Source organism: Callospermophilus lateralis, chromosome 14 (genome assembly GCF_048772815.1).
Source record: "Callospermophilus lateralis isolate mCalLat2 chromosome 14, mCalLat2.hap1, whole genome shotgun sequence".
NCBI classification, from domain to species: Eukaryota; Metazoa; Chordata; class Mammalia; order Rodentia; family Sciuridae; genus Callospermophilus; species Callospermophilus lateralis.
In genome coordinates, this window is record NC_135318.1 from 8,673,790 (window position 1) to 8,679,974 (window position 6,185).

Consider the following 6,185-nt stretch of genomic DNA (forward strand, 5'->3'; position numbering starts at 1 on the left):
TTTGCCCCCTTCTGCCAGGGAGAACTTGTCATGAGCTGCCACCGAATCATCTCTTACTGATTTGCTGGGGCAGTTTTTGAGGGAAAGGGCTTAGGTGATTCATCACCACATCCCAAGCCCCTAGACTGTGACCAACATACAAATATCCCTTAAAAATAACTGAGAAGCCATTGGCAGGGGAGACCCAGGGGACCTGACTTGGGCAGAGCGCACGTGTGAGCTGTGCAGCGCCTGCCCAGGGCTCTCCACGCCATCCAGGTCTCCCCGGAAGCTGTGACTATTTTCCTGGGTGGCAAGCCAGCCGAGCCTTACGAGTTTTCTTTAACCAATAGAAATGCAGCAAATGGACACTGTGACCCTTAGGAGCCTTTCAGTCATGTGAAGTCAGAGACTGTCACACAAATGATCACAATGTTTATTCTCATTATACCAAGGGATCGGTTTTCCAGGCGGAAAAGGAGAGCTAACTGATGTGTGTTCAATTTGAAAGTCCGTTGGAGCCACCCCCAGCTCTGTGCTGAGAAGATTCCGAGGCCCAAGTGAGCTCAGTTGGAAGCTGTGTCACAGCCCATGTTGGACACCACACGGGTGCGGAGAGCGGGAGGAGGCACAGCAGGGTGACCTTGGGGGATCTGTGAATGGCTGCTCTCCTTGGAGCTTTCCGTGAGCAGGTGCCCAGCACCCCACCTGCTCTTCCCTGAACCCACTGGCTCTGTGGCTGCGAGTCCACCTTGTTCTCCTTTCCCACTTCTGTTTATAATCCGACCTCCTCCTATCAAGATAGCCCAGACTTAAAGGGTACATTAAAGACGAGTCTCTCTGAAGGGAGCACCCTGTTAGAGCAAAGCAAAGACCATCAACAATCAACAGCAAAGCCTTACTGAACTTGCGTAACTGCTGTTGGCCACGATGGGTGACTCCCCAACCTCTCTCTCACTTTCCCTCCCTTTTCTCTTTGTTTTTGTTAGGATGAGAACCCAGTTGCTCTTTGAGAGGAATGAGTATTAACATATTTGAAATTTTTAAGTAAAGTCAAATGAAGTCTAATTTCCATTTGAATTTAGAGCAGGCACATCTATTTATTATATAAGCTAAACCTGCAAAATACTAATTAAAATATATATCGATATTTTTATAATATGTAAAAGTACAACTATGCATCTGACTAATATATGTAAGAAGCAATAGTGTTTACCAGCAGTTGACCCCATGAAGAATACTTTGGAGGTCAATTTAAAAACGATGAAGATGGCATAGCAGCCATCCTCCTGAGTGATCCTCACCCACTGGTATTGACGCCCTGTGTGGGCACCTCATAGGGTGCATCAGAGCTGGGTGTGTGGCCCAGGGTGGGTGGTAGGGGTGACAGTGTGTGGCTTGCCAGGCCCGGTCATTGCAGGCAAGTGGCTTCCTCCTTGTTCCTCCGTGAACACTTGATAACACCGCATAGTAGCGGCCAGTATCTTTGGAGCCCTGTGCCTTGTGGGAGGTGTGTAGGTCTCCCAGGGGCAGCAGCAGGTAGAGGATCAGCAGTCCAAATGACCGTGGGCCTGGGTCTTAGGGAGGAAGGGGGTCCGTGCCAACGGGGGGGGGGGGTGAACTGGCAGGGAAACCAGACTCTGTGAAGTGCATGGAGAAGCCTCCCAGAAAGGGAGGGGGAGTGGCATGTCCATTTGTCCCAATAACACAACAGGCAAGCAAGGAAGGCCCGAGGCTGAGTGGGCCCTCCCCCTGGTGCCCTGGATCTGTGGTTGGGAGAGGTGAATCCAAATGTGCCACATCTCGCCCGGAATCTGTGTCTCTCAGGAGCTGACAGCAGCATCTCCACGCCTATCCCATGCCACCGCCTCTGCGTCTTGCGGGGACAGACTTGGGTTCTCCGCGTCAACGGCAACCTTACAATGGTGTTGAGGCCAGCTTCCCAGGGTCTGTCAGAGGACCCACTGCGCCCTCAGGGGCCCGCTCCTCACTCTCCCCAGCTCAGTGGCAGGGTGGCGTGGGGCTCTGCGCTCAAACACAGTCCAGTTCTTATCACCTGAGCCAAGTCTTCAGTGGAAAAAACCATACTAAGATGAGATCTTGAAAATCAACTAATTGTCGGGAAAATAAACATGGACACAAATGACTCCAGATTTCATTCAGCCCAGAGTGTGACGAATAACCAAGTATTGGACTGGCTAATGTCTTTGCCATTTTGTACCATCTGATGCATTCGGATCTCAAAACAAAACAAGCTATCAAAGGATAGGTATTGATTTCATTGAGATTTCCACTAATGCTTTTAATTAAATTGACAGTGATGTAAATGGCACGATGTGTTTTGACATTATTAGGCCATCTTTTCACTAGGAGTATTTTGCACCACAATTGTATGAGTCATGGAGGATCCTTTCATTTTATAGATGTAGAACCAAGAGTCAGGGACATCCGCATGGTAGCTCAGGTTGAGCACTGAACAACTGCAGGGAGTGCCCTGCACATATTAATGAATCATGTGGCTGCTGGAGCCCTTGTTGATCTTTCATCAAAGCCCTTCTTTTTTTTTTTTTCAGAGTCAGATGTCCTGCTGTTTTTTGTTTCTTTCACAATGTGCTTTTCATTGAAAAGAAGGTGAGCCTGAGGTTCAGAGAGAAACAACAGAACTTTTGAAAACTCTTCCATGGAAGAAAGGAGACCTAATGAGAAGGTGGGTGTGCGGGGAGGGCTGTGTGGGTGCAGGGAGCAGGGAGCCACAGGTGTTTGAGCTAGAAGGGAGTCTGTGTTGGACAGGCTGGGGACAGGAGAACGCTCCTGGTATCAGCGGGGATTTCACCCAGGCAGCTGCAAGAGCAGGTGGAGCGTCTGAGATTTGGAATCTCTTTGTCTGATGTCAGGTTGTGCCCGGACATTTGTTTCAGGTCATTCCTGGTGAAAAGGACCCCACAAGTGTGCAACAAAGAACGAGAAGAGGAAATGCCACAGCTAGTGAGGGGACACCTGTGCCTGGCATTTGAGGGGAGTCCAGGCGGGTGCTCCAGCACTGGGCGTCTTCAGGCCACGGTCAAGGGGCCTGCCTTCTGCAGGTCGGTGGAGGTCCAGGGAGCCTGCTGCCTCCCAGGGAGCTGGTGGAGGGGCCAAAGGACAGCCTGGACTCCCTGGTGACAGATCTGTGGCAGAAAAACCCTTGGGGTCTTGTGCAGCGTGGGGCAGCCCCCTGGCCTCACCCCACGGAGCAGCAGGGTCGGTCCCGGACCTGACCGGAGCACACTAGTGACCATGGGGGTCCAGGATTCTTCCCAAGCGTGGCTAGCACTGCCCACCCTCAGGCCTCCTCACACAGCCCGACGTTTGCAGTCGGCAGGGGGATTCGCTTCTGCTGGCCCAGGGCGCCTGGGGGGGCTGAGCCTCAGAGAGAGAAGATGGCAGCGCAGGGGGAGGCACTCACCCTGAGTGACCTTCACACCCGGCAGACCCAGACCTGAGCCCCTCGCCAGCCTCCACACGGCCTCTTTAGTTTCCTTCCCCTCTTCTTCCCCTTCAGTTCTGGGCCCTGAATCCAGGGCCTCCTGCACACCAGGCAAGCACCTTCCCACTGAGCCATGTCCCAGTCCTCCACCTTTTCCTTCTGTTAGAAATAATCTTCTTCCTTCCTTTATTTCTTCCCTCTCTCTCTTCCCTTTTCTTTATTTTTCTTTTAAGACTTGCAGGTGAGTGCTTCCTCATTGGTCTGGAGCGTTTCAACATCTATGGGTGAAAGCATATGGGTCCCACGGTATTGAATGACCCTGGATCTATGTCCCGCCGGATCTGCTGAAGTCAGTGGATCGTGACAGATCCGAACAGCAAGAGCTTCATTCATCTTCCATTCATCGATCGCTCAGGAGGCCACACACGCCCACAGTGTCCCAAGCGTCCACGGGAATCCAGGTGCCTGGGGACCTTATCCTGCTCTGCCGGTGAGGAAACCGACCATTGTGCTCCTGACGGCTCCCCTTCCCTGTGCCAAGAGCTGTGGGGTGAGGGTCTCAGGAAAGCCCTGGGAAGCCCCTCTCAGGGACCCCGTGGGGAAGGGGTGTGGTCTTAGTGTGCACCTGGAAGGCCTCCTTACAGGGCCAGCAAGACTAGGACAAGGCCAGGCAGGTCCCCTGAGTGGACAGTGCTGATCCATGCCCCCTCGTGCTAGTGTTTCGTCTGGGCCAGCAATTCCAGATCCCATTAGGTTCTCAATTTTATGGTGAACTTGAAACTTGGAGAACTTAAAACTTGCCCCAGGACTTAAAGCTGATAAATGGCAGTTCAGACTTCGACCCAGGATTTCTGGCCTAGAGGGCAAGTTTGTCAACTACTGTGTGCAGAGAGCGGGGAGCGTCCGGGCCTCACATCTGCTGAGTGTGGAACTCGCCTGGCCTAGGGTTGGTCTGCGTCCCCAGGTCACATGTAGATTGCATGTGGCAGGATGAGCATGTTTAAGGGCACTTTGGAGGGTTTCACTTGACCCAGAAATGACCGGAGCCTCTGTCCAGATTCTGTAAGTGCAGCATTGGGGAAGCAATTCAAGGTGCTAGTTGTTCTTTCTCTAATAGACACCCAAAGAAGGAGGGGATGGCTTTTTAAAAAAGAAAGTAGGATCCAAATATATCAGGTCTGAATCCCTGGGGACTGTCACTGTTTCTCCCTATGATAAAGGATCGCAGATGTGATTCAGTTAAAATGGTTATGATCAGAAATTACCCTGGGTTTTCAGGTTATCTTAAACACCGTGGCAAACGAGCTCTGCAGAGAGAGGTAAGGGAGGCAGAGGCACAGAGGGGTGACCTGTGAAGCTGGAGGAGGAAGTGAGGGAGCCTCAGGCCAGGGGAGCCAGCAGCCCTAGAGCTGAAGGAAGCGAGGAGTGGAGGAGAGCTTCCGGAGCCTCCGGAGGCAGTGTGGGCCTCCTGGCATCTCGACTTCAGCCCAGTGCTACTGATTTTGAACTCCTGAGCTCCAGAACTGTGAGGGAGTAGAATTCCGCTCTTTCAAGTCAAGAAGTAGTGGTTTGTGACAGCGGTCACCACAAAGCTAATAGGAACTCCCACGTTGCAGGCGCAGAAGATCAGGCTAGGTTCCAGGGACCCACGCTCCTCTGGCCAGGCTCCATGCCTACCTACTGATGCCATTTATGCAGCCAGCAGCCACAGAGAGAGGGACGGGCTTCCCGGCCCTCCCAGGGGCTTCCTTGCCTTGGCTACTGTGGGTGGGTCCTTGTCCTACTCCAGGTCTGCGGGGTTAGAATTTGACTTTGTTTCTACTCCTATGCTAATCAGGGTTCTCCGGAGAAGCAGGACCAACAGGAAGGGGAAGAGATAGAGAGAGAGGCTGGGAGAGGAGGGGATGGGGGTGGGGGGGGGAGAGAGAGAGAGAGAGAGCGCGCGCGCGCTCAAGTGCTATTTGAATTCTAAGGATTGGCAGTCATGTTTTTGGAGACTGGCAAGTCCCAAACCTGCAGGGTAGGTTGGCACCTGGGAGTCCCAGGAAGGGCGGGCCTTGCAGTTCAGGGGTCAAGGCTGTCCTCGGCAGAGTTTTCTCCTCTTTGTTCTGTTTAGGTTCAAACTGATTAACCGAAGTCCACCCATTGGGTGGAGGGCAATCTGCTTTATTCCAAGTCCATCAGTTCAAATGTCAATTCTCCAAAGCATAGCAGTATCCAGAATCGTGTTCAACCTAATATCCAGGCACCGTAGGGGAGGTGAATGGACGCACAGCATCAACCATCACAACTTCTGCCCTCTTCTCCTCGGAGTGGAGGGTTCCAGTTGGTTTTTCAACTCACTCGTCGACCCTCCGTGCCACCCGAGGACTTGGCTAAAGTTGTCATCTGCCAGTTGGAATCTCCTCTCCTGGTGACATTTGGAGACAGGGTCTTTAAGTTAAATGAGGTCACATGGGTGAGACCCTAATCTGACAGATGGAAGAGGAGGAAGTGATACAGTGGATGTGCAGGCTCTGAGCAAGAGCCACAGAGGACAGGGTGCAGCAGGCCCTCTGCCAGCCTTGAAGACGTGTCTCTTGGCACCTCGGTCCCAAACTTTCAGCTTCCAGAACTCTGAGAAATGAATGTCTGCTGCCTAAACTGCTCGGTGAGTGGTGATTTGTTACGGCAGCCTGTGCTGACTGACAGGGTCAGGCCCCAGCACCTGACTACCCCCCATACCTCAGTGGTGCAGGAC

The 6,185-nt window shown here is 52.5% G+C and overlaps 1 long non-coding RNA gene across 1 annotated transcript; it reads left to right on the forward strand.

The window, feature by feature from the left end:
- Nucleotides 1–2,626: 2,626 nt before the first annotated feature.
- On the forward strand, nt 2,627–3,928 carry LOC143379862 (uncharacterized). Its single transcript, XR_013088574.2, has 3 exons — nt 2,627–2,686; nt 2,898–3,062; nt 3,679–3,928. It is a non-coding gene; the product is annotated as an uncharacterized LOC143379862 (long non-coding RNA).
- Nucleotides 3,929–6,185: the final 2,257 nt, after the last annotated feature.